This window comes from Lissotriton vulgaris, chromosome 8, assembly GCF_964263255.1.
Source record: "Lissotriton vulgaris chromosome 8, aLisVul1.2, whole genome shotgun sequence".
Classification (NCBI taxonomy): domain Eukaryota; kingdom Metazoa; phylum Chordata; class Amphibia; order Caudata; family Salamandridae; genus Lissotriton; species Lissotriton vulgaris.
The window spans coordinates 821,042,054-821,060,046 of NC_141696.1; the positions used below are offsets into that span (position 1 = coordinate 821,042,054).

Below are 17,993 nucleotides of genomic sequence, written 5' to 3' on the forward strand. Positions count from 1 at the left end.
TTTCCTTTTGAGGAAACTCTCCCACGGCTACTGATAAATACAGCTACTTGCTGAAAACCGGTATGCAGTGCCCTGAATCTTAAGAACCTCTAAATGCAAGTTAAACTACTGCATACACTCATAGTATAGTGCATAGAGGCAGTCTTTATGGTATTAGGTTCTCAGTGAAGTTCATTTTATTCTCATTGTTGGTGACCTGCATCAGTGCTGCTTTAATATTATTCTGTGTAGTTACTCTACATGCGTTAAGCAACAAGATGAGACTGTTGATATAAAATACTTTTACACGTAGTGTCTTTTCTCTTAGTGCAGAACTTGCGTGGGATATTATGAAGAATGAAATTGGATTTGAATTACTACAGCGTCCCTGACCCCTATTTAAGGGCCTGCTAGTAATGCAGAAGGAACAGACACCATATCAAATGTGGGGTTGTGTGGTATTACAACAACCTGGACTCTTCTCCCGACTTGATAGAGCAGGAAAAATTGTAGGTGGGTTGGCCATTATCTATAGGGCTTCTTATACTTGTTTTATCAAGCCAATAGCTACTCCCAAGGTTCCTGTGAAGCATTATTTTTCTCTCTAAAAGTGTTCCCTGCGGAAACCTTTGCAGGAGTTCTGACTTACTGGCCAATGGGACCTAGGTCCTCTTTTATCATGGAGTTTGCCAACCTTATAGAACCCTACCTTGGGAAACAAAACATTATCCTTTTGGGAGATTTTCATTTTCATTTTGACAGTTCTTCCAGCAAGTCTTGCAGACTTTTAAAGATACAATGCTATGTTGCGATCTTGCCTAACTAGTAAAGACAGCCACCCATGATGCAGGACACATTCTTGACTGCATTTTATCTAATTAGCATCGTCTTAAGGTGGATGAACAGCTTCCCCTCTCTTGGTCTAACCATCATGTTGTCCCTTTTCCCCTTTCTTTCCCTGCAATATTTGAAGTTGCCCCTAAGGAGTTTAATAAGGTGCTTAAAAGAAATTACAAACGTATAAGCAAGGAATCTCTTCTTTGGGCTTTTATCAACAAACATTGGACTGAAAATATTGGCTCTAATCTGGCAGCCACAGAGTACTCAAATTTACTCACGTCCGCCATTGATTTTCTTGCTCCCCTCAAAGAATTTTATGCAGGTAGAAAAAAGCCCACTGCTCGTTGGTTCTCAGAGAAGCTTAGAACACTCAGACAAGCCTGTCGCCTCCAAGAACTTCTCTGGCATAAACGCTATGATCCGATTGAAAGAACTAATCACAAGGCTGAGTTGGCAGAATATAAAGTACCTGTTAAACTAGACAAATAATTATACTGCAGTCAGAAGATAGTATCACTTACGTGCTCCAGTGACCTACTCAAACTGATCAATCTATTATCTATACTGCCTGCTCCATCCTATAACAAGAGCTCGCAGGACTTTTGTGACCGTATGGCCAAATATTTTCACCCCAAAATCTTTGAGATGTACTCTCCTTTGGATAGTCTTAATACCAAACTCTTGATCTGTGCCCAAAAGATTATTTCCACAGTCCTTAGTCCTCCTCAGACTGAGAGGAGGGGTGTCTGTCTGCTTTTCTCCCTCTATCTTATGAACAGACCGGCCTGCTTCTACGAGGGATCAAATCAGGCTCCCCACTTGAACCTTGCTCCCCGAAACTGCTGAAGTTGGGAGGGGACATTATTATTTCCCCCCCCCCTCACACCAGCTTTCAAACCTGGCTATTTCCTCTGGATGCTACCCTCATAGTTGGAAGACGGCAGTTGTCAAGCCTTTGCTTAAAAAAAAAAACTTGGATCCATCGGAATTTAAAAACTGTCGGCCCATTTCCTTATTACCTGTTCCTGCCAAGAACTTGGATAAACACCTAAGTGCCCAGCTGATTACTTATTTAGAACAACGGCATCAGCTTGACTCCTCTCAGTATGGATTCAGGAGTAACCATAGGCCTGAGACTGCACTAATATCTGCAGTCAATATCATCTGTATCATGGTTGCTGCTGGGCAGACTGTGGTGCTGATTCTGTTGTACCTATCTGCGGCCTTCGATACCATCTCTCGATAAGGGTGATTGACCGCCTACAAGGAATTGGGGTGACAGACTTGGCCCTTAAGCTTCTGTCTTCTTTCTTGAGTGATAGGTCACAGACAGTGATAATGGACCAATTCTACTCTGACACCATATCTACTGTCTGTGGAGTTCCGCAGGGCTCATCTTTGAGCCCCACCCTGTTCAATATAAGTTTCCTCGTTGGCTAAGCTTATTAGATCATTTGGGCTGCAGGCTTTATCCTATGCTGATGACACACAAATAATTGTGTCTATCACAAAAGATATAGAGGCCTCCACCGCCAATCTCCACAATTGCATGCAGGCCGTGGCCTCTTGGATGTTAAATAACTAACTATGACTGAATGGGGACAAAACAGAGGTTTTGGTCTTTGGTAGCCAACAATCTATATGGACCCTGTCATGGTGGCCAGAAATGCTTGGACAATTTCCCTGTCCCGTTGACTCGGCAAAGAATCTCGGTGTCCTAGTTGATAACAATCTGTCTTTTAAATCTTAAGGTCAATGAGAGAGTCTCATCCTGTTTCTGGGTTATAAGGACCCTTAGGAAGATATTTCCATTTCTCTCTCTCTCCGCCCGCGCGGAAAAAAGCAGCTGTGACACTAATTATGTCCAGGATGGATTATTGCAGCGCAGTCTACCTGGACATTAACAAGACATCCATTGATAAGTTGCAGCCTGTCCAGAATGCTGCAGCAAGACTTGTTTTGGATCTTCCTTTTCAACTGTTTCTCCATATGATCCATGTGATGGACTTCAACCTATTCAGGGTCACTTGAGCAGCATCAAAAGTATTGCAGAAATTATGTTTGCCACATTTTTGAGGCATTTGGCCACCGCAGTTTTTTTTATATAAAGGGAATTAAAACATGTAACCACTGAGCAAAGTGAAATAAGTATAAAGAGGTAATGACGACTTACTAATGGGATTGGTCGAAGAATTGACACAGCGATTGAAAAATCACATTTAAGGAAGACAGACAGTTTGTAAAACACTCAATTGATGCATAATGCACAAAAACATATTTTACAATGTGTTCTTTGCTTTGTCAGTGCTTATTTCTGTGATGATGGTCTACTGACTTGGAGGAGAGGCCTTCTATTTTAGACAGAGTGGAAAATTGTTAAGTCTGACTAAAGCTAAAACAAGAACAGTTAATTTCTTGGTTCGATTTATTATTGCTTCAGGTGGAGGACAAACAAAGAAAATGGCAAGCAGAGTTGTGGCATTAGAGGAATCTGTTAGTAAGGTGACAATCAAAGCATGGTGTCATGAAGTTAACAATGAAGCGGTGTTCTGACTGTCTACACAACATGGGCTGAAGTGGTTTAACATCATGACTCTCTAAACGGTTCTACTTCCAAGTAACTGGCAGTTTCTTCTGCTTCAAGAATCCCTCATCATTTTCTTCTTTGCCTGAAAGGTTTGGCCAAGGTTTATGGTCCTCTCTAATTTTGAACTTGCATGTACTATGGGACATGGAATTCTTCTTTCTTGCTTCTGGTTACATGTTCCATTAGACACAGATAGTAATTCCTTGTCCCAGATCTTTACTGATCTCCTTTGTTGGTCTTATGTATGCAGTGTTAATAAACTAGCTTTTGGTGGTAAAGATGGAAAGCTGATTGCAATTATCAATGGCTGTTGTGTGTTGATCCATGGTATAAATGACACTTCCAACAAGCAGTGGCTGACTGTGGGGATGTGACCCATTGCTACTTTGTACATTGTATATTGATTGCATTAGCTCTGCCAGACAGCTACAACTCTTTGCCAAGACCTAAAAAAGACTAAGGGGCATGCCTCGCCCTGAGTACGGTGTTCATTTTGCTTGATTGCATAAACTATCAGACTTCAAAAACTCAATCTATTTAGGCTGTGAGCTGAACTAGGACCCAATTTTGCACCACGGTGCCCAGGAACGAGGCATTCCCCCGTCTGTTCTGTCAGATCACGATTTGCATCAATCCAAAATAAGCGTGGTGATAACCTTCGGGCTAAGCCAGAGAAATTATATGTTGATTCCAGTAGACTTTTTTTGAAAATATTTCCAAAAAATGTATATATTAATCTATGCACATTAATCAGCAAAGGCGATTGTGAACATGTGTGAAAAGGAAAACAAACCTGAAGAAATGAAATCCTATTTTGCAATTTGTAGAAAGCGGAGTATAGAAAGAGCTAAACATAAATAAGGACCAGTCTCAACTCATGGAACATCCTTTGTTGGCTTTATTAGGTGTTCTAGGGCAGTGCGTTTATCATTGTGTCATGAAGGGCGATATATGGTTAGGGTAAGTATTTGAAAGTAATGTTTGTGCATATTTACAGTGGCGGCCTACACATATTAACAGTGTTGGGGTGGTTGGAGGGACTGCGGGGCGTGTAGGGGGACACGGGTGGGGGGTGCAGGTGGGGACATTTAAAATAATAAAAAACATACCTGATGCTGCTTCTGCCACCTTGTACCTCAGAGTTCCTCTGCTTCCTGGTCCCAGTAACCCCTGAGTTAGCATCAGAGACTCTCTGTGCAATCCTCACGCTGCATGAGAGCAGCACGAGGATTGGCCTTAGCGGGCGTGTTCAATGCTCGCTCAGGCACAGGCAGTTTGTGCTGTTTCTCCGAATTGGCTGTGTAACACAGCTGGGTTGGAGAAACCAAACTGCGCATGTCTGTTTGGCTGGCCAAACAGACATGCACTGTGAGCAGTGCACATCACTTTGCCCCCTCCCATTGCCTGGCCCCGCCACCACCCATCCCCACACTCGCTGCCTCAGCCTGCAGCTGAAAAATAAAACCCAATTATTTCGTTTTTCAGCTGCTTTTTTCAGCTGCTGGTGGGACGCTCCTCCGCTGCATATTTGAGCAGTCGTACCGCAGTTGAGGTACAGAAACCGCACATTACAACAATGCAGCACCAGACTAACACAACAGCAAAACCGCATCAAAAACAAAAATATTTGCCACAAAAATACACAACACACTAGTAATATCCTGCTCACCAACACAACATAACACAGCACAATACAAAAAAAACGAAACGAAATAGACCAGCACAATCACCAATCCACAACAGCATACAACACAATCATACACTAATACAACAAAACAGCAGAACAATAAAGTTGTATTTGGGTTTGTTTGTTTATTGTTTTTATGTTGCGTCGTTTTCTGTTATTACGTTGTTTTGTGGTTGCACTTCGTTGTGTTATTGTAATGTGTTTCTATGTTGCTTCATTGTTACATTTTTGTACTGTTTCATTTGCGTTGTTATGGTAAACCTTGTGTTATTGTGTTGCTTCTTACGAACCTGCGTTGCCAGCCGTGAGGATAACGGCTTTGCCCTGTATTGACCTTGGCGCCGCTGCTACTCCAGCCGTGAGGGTAACGGCTTTGCCCTGTATTGACCTTGGCTCCGCTGCTACTCCAGCCGTGAGGGGAACAGCGCAGCGCTTCACCAGCCTTCAGCCCACGCCACGTCGAGGACTACAAACCACAAGCCCCAGCAGGCGCTGGGAGAAGCTTGCTGAACGAGTCACTGCAGCGCAGGTGGCATTTAAATTTCGAGCAACCCTCAAGCAGCGCGGGACGCTTCTTACGAACCTGCTTTACCAGCAGTGAGGGGAGTGGCTTTTCCCTGTATTGACCTTGGCACCGCTGCTACTCCTGCCGTGGCACCACTGCTACTCCAGCCGTGAGGGGAACGGCTTTGCCCCTTTATTGACCTTGGCTCCGCTGCTACTCCAGCCATGAGGGCAACGGCGCAGCGCTTTTACCAGCCTTCAGCCCACGCCACGTCGAGGACTACAAACCACAAGCCCCAGCACGCTCTGGGAGACGCTTGCTGATCGCGTCATCGCAGCTCAGGTGGCATTTAAATTTCGAGCACCCCTCCGGCGGCGCCCGGGCAAAGGGCGGGCCCGTCCGCGCTCATCAAAGGCCGAAGGAGGCTGCACCATTGACCAAGGGCATTGGAGAGATTTTGCAGTGGAATTACCCCGAAATGGTACTGTTGTAATCCTGTATTGACTTATTTAGGAAAATTGCTGCTCTTTGGATTTAACAACGCAAACTTCAACATGAATAAGACGTTTAATCCAGGGCAGGGTGTTGTCGGGACTCTGGATGCTTTCCTCTTAAGGGCTGAATCTGTTTTAATTCATGAGATTGAATTAACTGAAAGGAGGCTATCCCTGGACCCCCAGAGTACACTTATACGAGATGCCTTTCCCGCTATTTTACCCTCTCTTAATACAGTGGAAATTGAAGAAGTCTCACTCCACATACCTGGTTTGGATGCTACGACCCCGGCGTTAGCGGCTGTGGCAGCGCCACTAATTAGTGACATAGTACATAGGTCCCCAGTTACAACAAGGGGTCAGAAGGCTAAGGCCAAGTCTGCACAGGGTCACTCCCTTGCATCACCATCAAAGAAAAGGAAAGGACAGTGTATTCACAAATCAGTGCAATCTACTCTGAAATGGTTGCCAAAACCAGCAGGCCGGAATCTGTCAACCTACTAGTGAGCTCGCCCATAACAACATACCAGTACTAGCACGGGTCGAGGGAGCTAACGTGGAAACTTATATTAATCCAACGCTAGGGGATTTCTCATGTAAATTGGAATCGATCTTATCTTCTCTCCTGGGCCCTGTGATGTTAAAACGTAACCACATTGCAGCGAGGTTAGCAAACCTGGAAAAACGTATATCAACTCCCCTGCAATTGCCATCTGAGAACCATGGGGGGAGTACGGCTGCTTTATTTGAAAACCAACTAAGGTGCCCAGGCCCCGATAATATGTCCATGGTAGGCCCTGGCCCAGGTAAGTCGGGAAAGGGAAGAGTTCTCCCTACCCAGATTACGGATGGTGTGTCACAGAGCCAGGCAATCCCATTACAAGAGCCACTAGGCAGTACTATAGTTAGGGATAATTCCTCTGAAATGGGGAGAGGCCTGCCCTCAAACATGGTTAGGAGAAAGTCCCCTGCTTGTGAGGTTGCCCGGACCACAGCTAATAACCTACATCTACCCCCTGACGTAACACCTTATACAGTGGTGCTGGCTAATGTCCCGATGTTGCCGGTTGGTAGTACCGAGCACTGGTCAACCCTGCGGAACAAATACCTTCACTTTCTCAGTGGCAGGACTGGGATTAACCCCAACCTCCTATATTCAGAATTTAAAATGGCATGCAGATTTGGTTGGGTGGGCCAGTCTAGGAAGTCACTAAAAGGGGACTGCATTGTGTTATCCTTCAGGACCCCAGACTTTGCCCACATAATACTGGACAGAGCAGGCAAAGCACCAGCTAGACCCGATGAGGCGGTCATATTACCATTGGGGTATTTTTACCCGCCATCATACAGCCGCCTAATCATCCACCCATGGCATATTTCTACAGAGACGGAGTATTCCGACAGAGGCCAGCATATGTACACAGTCCCAATTAGTAACCGTTACGATATTTTTAACACTATGGACGATACTGATTGACCACGAATAGAGAAGAAAGGCAGTTGTCTTAATGAGGTACAAAAAAGTCAGTGGATAGTTAGGGCACAGAGAAGAACAGAAGAGAATAGACCACACACATTATTAGAGGAGTCAACACCCAAATCCCCCACGGAATGTAATGTGATTGAAACCCCGGGTACGGGCTTAGAGCACATTTTCGGGGGCCATAATATAGCCAGATTAGACCAGCCACGAGGAGTCCATACCTTCTCACAAGCATTGCCTAATATATGCCCAGAATCTATGCAGCAGAGATGATGTGAAGCTGATACTCTTACAGTCACAGAGGTAGCCAGTATCCCAGTTACCAGTAAAAAGATTGGCTGTAGTCTTGTATCGTGGAACATTGCAGGCTTACAAGCTAAAATTAGCAACCCCTTATGGTCAGAATACATCACAAAACATGAAATCATCTGTTTTCAAGAAATATGGCTGAAGGACCCGTTCATATGAATGGTTATAGATCATTCAATTAATTAATTAATTAATTGTGTGCTTATATAGCGCTGGAATCACTCCCGAAGGGGTACCTCCGTGCTTCGACCGCTGCGAAACCCTTCCTGGCTTCCCTGAGAGATGGTCCCTTAATGGGTATCTCCAGGGTGAGACCAGGCATCCCCGGCGGTCTGGTGGGGCCGTTAGTGAAGATGAGGCAAGCTAGTGCCCAGAGTTGCCGAGTGTGATCGCTGATCAGAGTGGGCACCGAGGCGAGAGAATTATCGAGTCCGCTGACCCTGGTCCAGAAACCTGCCGCGTCGGGAATCGAACCCTGGTCCCGGGCCGTCCTCTGCTCTTGGGTCTGCCGCCTCTAACCAGTGAGCCACACTACTTCACTCAATACTCAATACTCAAGCGATGGGGGTATGCCTGGCAGAGCCAAAGGGGGGCTCTGTATATATGTTTCTAATCAGCTAAACTTTGTTAAAACTGAATTTAAGCTTGAGTCTCCTTATTCTCAAATATTAACGTTGTTTTTAACTGCATCTTTTTCTATGACTCTGGTTAATTTATATAACATCCCACATGATAGCGTACCCAGGGTGGAAGGTTCATTGTATAATGAATTGAAAATCATGTGTAATGCTAATGTCTCTTAAAATATGCTCATTATATGTGGAGATTTTAATTGTCCCCCGTGTTCCTTTGAGGATGATAGGATATGTGGCTTTAATGAAGAAGAGGGCACAAATGGTACCCACTTTTGTCACACTAGCACAGGGGAATCTTTTAACAAATTGGTGCTTAACTTAGACCTAGGTTTTGCCAATGACCAGTGCACCAAACCTATTCGGATGCCGCAGACCTTTAATGTATGTATATGTATGTATGTATGTATAAATGATTTTGTAACGCGCACTGTTACTGGGGAGTATCCTGGCGCGGTGGGAGAAGCAAAGAAGGATGAGCAGGGATCAGCTTAGAAACTGCTACTGAATAGGTAGGTTTTTAAATTCTTTTTAAATTGGGCTACCGATTGACTGGAGCGCAGATGAAAGGGGAGAGCATTCCAGGCGCGGGCAGCGACCACAGCAATGGACTGTCCCCCTGGTCTGGTTCGCTTGAATCGGGGAAGGGTCATTTTAAATAGAGAAGATGATCTGAGAACTCTTGTAGGGGCATACAGTGTAAATCTTTTCTTTAAATAGACTGGTCCTTGGTCATGAGTCGCTCTGAACGCAAGTACCAAGGTTTTAAAGAGGATACGTTGAGGAACTGGGAGCCAGTGGAGGCCGGACATATGAGACCGGACACTCTTCCATCTGGGAACGTTGCAAAGAAGACGAACAGCGGCATTCTGAATGACCACCAGACGTTTGGTCAGATAAGCTGGAATGCCGCTGAACAGGGAGTTCGCGTAGTACAGCCTTGCTAGAATGAGTGCTCGGGCGACCGTCTCCCTCGCCTCTCTAGGGAGTAATGGAAAGAATTTCCTGAGCATTCTCAAGGTGTCAAAACACGTTCCGGTCAATTTTTTTATATGGTCCTGAAATTTTAGATCCTCTCCGAACCAAATCCCAATATTTTTCGCAGGGCCACCCATTTCCATAGGACATGGGATATTCGGGGGCCACAGCGAATTTTTGAAACCTGGGGGGAAAGATCCATAAAAGAGGATTTGTCCTCATTACATTTTAATTGGGCCAGCGTTAACCAGCGGAAAACTGAGGATAGGCAGAGATGGACCTTAGCTGTGTCCAGATGATCGTCAGGCCAGGTGAAAAGAAGCCTGACGATCTCAGCCTATATCCTATAATCTTAGCCCCGTACTGTTCCGCAAGATACACCAAGGGGGTAATATAAATGTTGAACAGTAGGGGGCTAAGAGTGGAACCCTGTGGGACCCCAGTAAGGAGTGGTTTTGGTTCCGAGGCATGGGGTGGCATCCAGACCTGTTGAGTCCTTCCCGAAAGAAATGAGGACATCCAGGCCAAGGCATTGCCACCAATGCCGATGGCCGATAACCTGGCGGTGAGGAGAGCATGGGGGACGGTATCGAAGGCGCCAGAGGGATCCAATAGGATCAAGACTGCTCTGCCGCCCCCGTCCAGACACTCCGGAATCGACTCCGTCATCTCTACCAGGGCCGTTTCAGTGCTGTAAGCAGCCCTGAATCCCGATTGGGCTGGGTGCAGGGCATTGGATGACTCTACAAATTTTTCTAGTTGTCTAATTTCTCACAGATTTTGGTTAAGGCAGGGAGAAGAGAAATAGGCCGGGAACCGAGGCATCCAGGCCTGGTTTCTTCAAAAGCGGCAGAAGCTTAGCCTGTTTCCACTCAGCAGGGACCACTGCCGAGGAAAGAGAGAGGTTTACGATCTGGGTAACATCCCCACAGACAGTGCTGGCTACTTCTGACAGAACCCGAGCCGGACACGGATCGGCGGGAGAGCCTGATTTAAGGCATTCGAGAAGAGGCAAAACATCACACTCAGTCACCAACACAAAGTTAGTTAGAAAGATCGGCCCTTTTTTGTTCAGGGCTTTGTAGGCTAAAGACAGTGCCTTGAATTGGAGGCAATGGGTGTTCATCCAATGGTTGATGGTGCGCATGCAGTTTTGAAATTGAGCAGTGGGAGGTGTCTCATTTTTATGTACTGTTACGACAATCTGAGTGTCGTCGGCATAAGACGTGAGGCAGAAGCCAAAGCTCTGAATTAGTGGGTCCAGCTCTGAGACATAAACGTTAAAGAGTGAAGGGCTTAAAGAAGAGCCCTGAGGCACTCCACAGGGGAGGGTATAAGAGTCTGAATGGAAGGCATCAATCTCGACTGTGAGTCTTCTATCTTTAAGGAAGGAGGATAGCAAAGCCAGTGCTGCGCCCCTGATCCCTATTCTCTTGAGCCGCTCATGCAAGAGAGAATGGTCAACCGTATCAAAGGCGGCTGACCGATCGAGGAGTATCAGCACGGCTGTGCCACCCCGATGCATCACCATCCTAATCTCTTCTGTAGCTTTGATCAGAGCTGTCTCAGTGCTATGTTCGCGGCGAAAGCCAAACTGAAAGGAGTCCAGCAAGTAAACCGGGCACTCTCGCTAAGTGCAGGTGGAAAAGCTTCTGGTCCTGACCGGATACCCGTGGACTTGTAGAAGTCCAACGTCACCTTATGGGCCCCTGTCATCACACAAATAATTAACGCTAGCTGTAGGGCCACTTTCCCATCAACCTGGGTGGAATCCACCATAGTTCCCATTTTTAAGAAGGGTTATCGCCAGGACCCGCCCTGCTACAGGCCCATTTCCCTATTGGATTCCATAGCCAAGGTTGCAGGACGTATCGTCCTAGAATGTCTCCTGCTCTGGGCAGAGGAAAATGTAATTCTATCCGACATTCAATATGGTTTCCGTGAAGGACTAGGGACTGTGGAGCAGAGTCTAAACCTGGCGATCCTAATGGGAAAAGTATCTTAGGGCAAAAAAGGGATATCTGTACCTAGCTTTCATGGACCTTACAGCGGCTTTTGACTGCGTGAGGCAATCAAAACTGTGGGAGATTCTGGAATCACTTGGGGTTGATAAGAACATAATTAATTTAATTTGCCGCCTTTATAATGGAGCTAAATCAGGTGTGCGATTTGGCATTGGAAGTGAACGCACTGCTCCCTTCCCCATTGGAAGAGGGGTTAGGCAAGGCTGAGTCCTAGCCCCCTTTCTTTTTAATCTTTACATCAATGGGTTAGGTCAGGCCCTCCTCAAAGATATTAGTGATTTCGCCCAAGTAGGTAACCATCCCATTCCAGCATTACTCTATGCGGATGATGCTGTAATCATGTCCCGCACCCAGATTGAACTACAAAGGACCCTAAACAACTTCTTTAATTTCATGAAGGAACTGGATTTTAGGATTAACATCTCTAAAACCTTTGTAATGAGATGCGGTCATGGGATTAAGAAATGCAGGGACATTTTGGTGGAGGGTAAACCATTGGCATCAACTAATGGTTTTTCTTACCTAGGAATTCTGTTTAGTCATAATGACACCTGGGCCCAACCCGTGGTAGCAGTAAAAGCTGGCTCTAATTAGATCAACAGTTGCTTTATCCAGCTTTGCAAAAAAACTGGGACGTAAACTGCCTTTGGAACTTTAAAAAAAAGTACGAAGCCAAATGTGTTGCAACTCTATTTTATGGGTCCGGGATCTGTTGTTTTGTAAGTACAAACTCAATACAACTAGTGGAGAATTCTTTTATTAAATATATTATGTCAGCTTCCTCCAGTACCTCAACCTACGTCTGCCATGCTGAGTTGGGTCTCCCACACATATCAGACCTCATTAAAATGGAACTAATTCTCCTCTGGCAGAGGATCTGGTCAAGGAAGGAGACCAAACTTAACAGGGACCTATTACAGGACAGTTTGAGGCTGGAGGGTGCGTTAAGGATACCATGGCTTAAATATAACCAGGATTTTACAAAAGACATAGGTCACCCGGAATACTTCACTAATCCCAGCACTATTGCACTGATCTCTAGGAAAAGTCTTAGAAAGGTGGTACTTTCCTTTCTGGAAAGTAAAAGACTGTCTGGAGATGTTTGTAAACCTAGTGTTCTGATTCACCAGATGGTCCTTTCTACCTTTATCCTACAGCCATATTTATCTTTCGTGCCAGCTGGCTTTGTCAGGTTTTTACTATTTAGATTCAGATTGGGGACAATACACAGATTTGTCTCTTTCCCAAAGATGAATGATTGGGCAAGTGAGCTACAACTTTGCCCATGTGATAACCTGTCGCCCCAATCATCTATGCACATGGTTCTATTTTGTAAATTTTATATGAAGGAAAGAAAGTTTTGGATAATCCTTATTCTACACAAGTGGTGCCTGAGACAATGCCGACCTGCTTTTATTAAGCTCCAGATTTTAGAAAACGAACATGTTGCCTGGAGGCTATCTATGTTCTTAGAAAGGATATTCCACCACAGAAAGAGCATTGCTGTTTAGGATTAAGAAGGAGGCTTTTTTGTAGATATTTGCTGCTAAATTATAGTTCATTTTAATCTGTGTATATAACTATGTAATGTATTTTAATAGTGCCAATCATCAATGTTTTAAACTCTGTTAATTTCTTTATTACTTGCGCGTTTTATGATTGTTGAACCACAATCGAAATAAAGCTTCATTCTGATTCTGTGTTATTGTGTTAGTGTGTTTTCCGTTTGTTTCTGCTGTGTTTTGGTCAATTTGTTCTTTTGTGTTTTTGTTTTGTGTTACATTTATATTTTTGCTGTGTACTTATATTTTTGAAGTGATTTTGCTGCATTTTGTTTTGCTGTGTTGATTTATGCTGCTTTCTCTGATGAATAGGTTGCACTTTGTTGTTTGTGATTTGTTGTGTAGCTTTTTGTACACTTGGTTTTTGCTATTGAATTATTGTATTGTCTGTTACGGTATTGTGATGTAGTGTGTTTGTGCTGTCAATGTTATGTTAAGTTTCCTCGTGTTGGGGTACTTTGCTGAGTTAAGTTGTGTTGACTTGAATTCCACTATATTGTATTGTGTTATCTAGTTCCTTTGCAGACTTAATCCGATGGATTTGTTCCATCCAAAAGTAGCACATTCTACTAACGTTCAAGTGAAAACAATCATAAGTGGTAACTTAGCATCACTTCAGCTCCTTCACCTTTCAGGACTCAATTCAACTCAGTCCCAGGGCAATCTCAAGCTGCCTCTGAGTAGCTGAACCCTTATATTTGCCTGACAGCTGGTTTAACAATATGCATCTGTCCACTTTAAACCACTGTGACCCAAGTTCTGAGGCCGGTGAACCTGAGAGGGCAGAACAATACAGCTCCTCTCTTTTTTTAACTCTTTCTTTCTCTGCTTTCTTTTTCCTCTTTCTACTTTTGTTCTTTCTTCGTGTATTCCTACCCTCACTCTATTTTTCTCTACTGTATACCTTCTTCCTCTCTCTATATCTTTCCTCCCCTCTTCCTTGCTCTTTTATTTCCATTCTTTTTCTTTACTTTCTTTCTCGCCTTCTTTGTCTATATTTTGTCTTTTTTCTGTCCTTTTTGTCTTGTCTTCTTTGTTTCCTTCTTTTTATCCCGTTTACTTTCTTGTATTTCTTCCTTTCTCAACTTTTTCTCCTTTCTTCCTCTACTTTTCCATTTTTTCTCCTTCTCCCTCCTTTGTTTCCTTGCTTTGTTTTTTCGTTTTATTTTCTCCCTTTTCTCTTTCCCCTTCTTTGTCTCTTACTCTTTCGTTCTTTCTATCTTTGCTTTTTCTTAGTTTTTCTTTTTTCTTCCTCGCCTTTCTATAGTTTTGTTACCTGTTTCAGTGTTTCTTCTTTCTTTCTCTACTTTTTCTGTCTGCTTTTTTTCTCTTATTCTGTGTTCCTACTCTCATCTTCTCTTTATCCTTTTCTCCTCTTTGTCATTATTCCTTTGCTTTGTCCTTTCTTTCCTTTTCCTTTTTTCCCTTCATATTCTATCGTGCAGTTTCTTTTCTTCTTTTCCTTCCTGTATCTCTTCATCCCTTTGTTTCTAGGTTGAGGTCACAATAAAAGCAAGCATTGGAAAAGCTAAACAGTTTTTCCTTGGCTGTGTCCTATATAGCAAGGATATGTGCTTCATAAATTTAACAAAAGAATGAGAATGTTTTTAGGTTTCACCTGTAATGGTTCTTGCACCCGTAGTAGGTTTGTCGTGTAATAGTGCTTCACAAACATATTGTATTCAATACATACTCCATACAAACAGAAAGAGGATTCAGTTCAGGCGTGTTCCTCTATTAGCTTGAGACCTTGTTAAATACATCTTGGATCATCCCACAGTATCATTTTCTTCTCATATCTTTCTATCAGCTTAGAAATGTTGTTATGCTGTTTGTGAAAGGCATGAGTTTGTTATAGCTGAAAAGCAGACTCTATCATCACACATTTAATGTTTTCTCTCATTCATTAATTGTATATACAAAGTGAACTAGGAGACATAAGTCTCTGGACAACCAAAAAGACATAGAGCTATGCCATCCTATGTATTACACTGCAATGGAACCATAAACTTTTGGTGATGCAACTCTTGTGCCATTAATGCTGTATGCTCACCAGAGCAGGACTGATGTACTCCAGGTGCTGTGTTTAAGTTATTTAGTCCTTATTTACCCTTCACGAATACCTATGTCAGGCACTATGTCAGGGTGGTTCTCAATAATCAGACATAGCTTCTGCTATAGGAAAAGTTGGAGATTCCTGGGCTAGACCATGCCTTAAATTAGCATTTCCAACTCATGTTATGTGGTCTTCCCTGTGGAGAGCAGTGAGAGGGTGTAATTGATTACATTTGGTAAGTTATGCTGTAACCCTTAGAAGTGATCCTTCACAGGAGAGTGATAAAGGCAGTAGAGAGTCTGGTCCCAATGATCAGCCGTGCCCCAGATGTGATCACTGCAGAGAGAGGTGAAAGGGTTGTTCAGCCTGGTGACTGAGCTCTCTTTATGTCCCAACAAATAATCTCAGCAGAGAGGGGTGGTGTGGTTGGGCACTGTGGCATATTTCCCCACATCACCCCATCTGCCTTCTCCCTTATAGTTAATCCATGCCTAGGAAAAATGGTAGTGATTCAGGATGGTGACTGAACTTTCGCCTTGCCCTGAGAGATATTCTTTGCAGAGGGAAATGAAGGTGTAACAAGACACCTTGCTAGGGCTTGTCCTTTAGTCATGGGAGGGAGAACTCTTGATAGGCAAGGTCATTGCAGTCCCACTAGTCCCCTGCCCCAAAGCATCCCTGGAGATTTGTGGTGGGCAACTGGTATGAGTCATGTATCTTTGCAGTCAAGCTGCAGGGCTCAGCAGATTGTGTAGGATACTTCGTTATTTCATTGTTCCAAGGGGAAGAAGTATATAAGATGCAAGTTGGTGAATATCCCACCACGACAAGGACTTCTCTGCTCAGCCTCCAGACCACAACTGACTCACACAGCCAAATGTCCACACTTAACATTCCATTCATGCATTCCATTCATGCATCATCCCTTACACAGACTGAACAGTAACACCGACATAGGTCATAGACATAACCCATCCATTTCCCTATAAGCACTAGAAAGATGCATTGCACTCTACACCTTTCCTTTACAAGGGCATAATTATTGCACAATAGCAACTTCCTATACATGCTGATATAGCTCCAACCGTCTTACTTGCAACACCATTTATTTAATCTAACTTGTTTGAAACTATTCTACAACGCTCTATGTGCTTGAACACACTCTGTAGGAGGTGTGCTTCCAAATACACTGTTCTGATCTGCAGGAAATACATTTGGCGTAGGCCGACATCTTTAAAGTGTACAGAAATCGAGGATGGCTGCAGGAATCAATACAAGAATGCAAAACCCAACTTCTAAAGAGCTAGGAATCTGGGGGTCCTTGGGGATGACCGAACACCAGGTGACCCTTGTTCATGCCTACATGGTGCAGTAGTCCTCGATTGGTTACCCAGAGCAGGAATCGCATTGAAGTGGAAAAGTAGTTTCCCGTCTCACCTTCCGGGTTCCAGTCAATTGAACTGACGCATTGTCTTACTCTTGAAAGAATCAAGGGTTCCTTGACCTACTTTCTATGACAACTTGGTTTGTAGGACATTTAAAAGCAGCTGTGTGTAGGCACCAAAGGTATCTGTGATAGAACAATTTTCTCACTTGTGGTTAGGGCTTTGCCCATCAGGCAACTAATGCCAAGCAGCCTGGCTCTAAATGGATGCTGTTGACTACCGCCAATCTGTTGGCGATGTTGAATTTAATGGAAGTTCACACACATGAATCAGTATTTTTATGGTTAATATGATAGCCAAACCTGCCTCCTGTTGATTCTTTTTCTGTTAGATTTAGTTTCCTCCAAGATGAACATTGTCTTCAGGAGAACTTGATTACAGAACAAGGAGAACTTGATTACAGAACAAGGGTATCTGTAGCAAATGCCATTAAAGTCCTGTTGGTCAAGATACACTGGAAGTGAACACCCAGAAGCAAGTGGGCCATAATTGTCTAGTGAAAGGTTAGGGTTAGGAGAATTGGGGACTTCCTGAATCCTGCTAGCATTCTTAGTTTCTATTCTTTGTCTTGTGTGTCATTACTAGCTCATCTGTGTGTTTGCTGCCTTTGTTGAATAATTTAGACATCCATTATTTTATTTATTTAATCATGTTTTATTGAGTTTTCATTTATATTTTATTAGTTTTGTATAGCGCTACTGGACCCGGGGGTATCAGAGCGCTTCACAACAGGTACAACAATGTGCCTTATAGGCGATGGGAGCTTTGATAACTGGACAACTCAAGTGGGTTGCAAAAAAACAAAATCATACAGATCATAATGACTACAAGGGTGAGGGGTACTATGAGCATCCCCTTACAGTTCAGGTGGCTTCCAGGAAGAGGGCTTTGAGTAAAGTCTTGAATTTTGGGAAGTGGGAGGTCATTCTGATGTGGGGAGGGATGGCGTTCCATATCCTGGGTGCATTGCCTGCAAAGGATTTACTTAACGTTTTGCGTTTCCGCGATTTCAACGGAATGAGTAGAAGCGTGTTGGAGCTTCTGAGGGTCCTGGACTGGCCAGCCCTTTTGAGTTTCGCAGCTAGGTATTCTGGTTTGCCTGTGTGAAGGGCTTTGTGAGTGAGACATGCTGTTCGAAAGTTGGCTCGTTCAATAGGGAGCCATTTCAGATCCTTGAGCGCGGGGGAAATGTGGTCGAATTTCTTGGCTCCTGTGACCATTCTAGCAGCGGCATTGAGGGTGGTTTTCAAGGGGCCTAGGTGTGATTTGGCTGAGCCGGTCAGGGCTGCGATTCCATAGTCAATTCTGGAGAGCACCAGTGCTTGGGTGGCCTGTTGAAGGTCCTTGGGAGGCAGGAATGGTTTTATTTTGTAGAGAAGTTTCAGATTGAGGAAAGCGTTTTTGACGGAGTT

At 44.0% G+C, this 17,993-nt stretch overlaps 1 protein-coding gene across 2 annotated transcripts in view; it reads left to right on the forward strand.

Annotated features, from left to right (window-relative positions):
* The window catches only part of TBC1D8 (TBC1 domain family member 8), a 605,783-nt gene that overhangs the window by 341,597 nt on the left and 246,193 nt on the right, over window positions 1-17,993 (forward strand). The window lies entirely within an intron of this gene.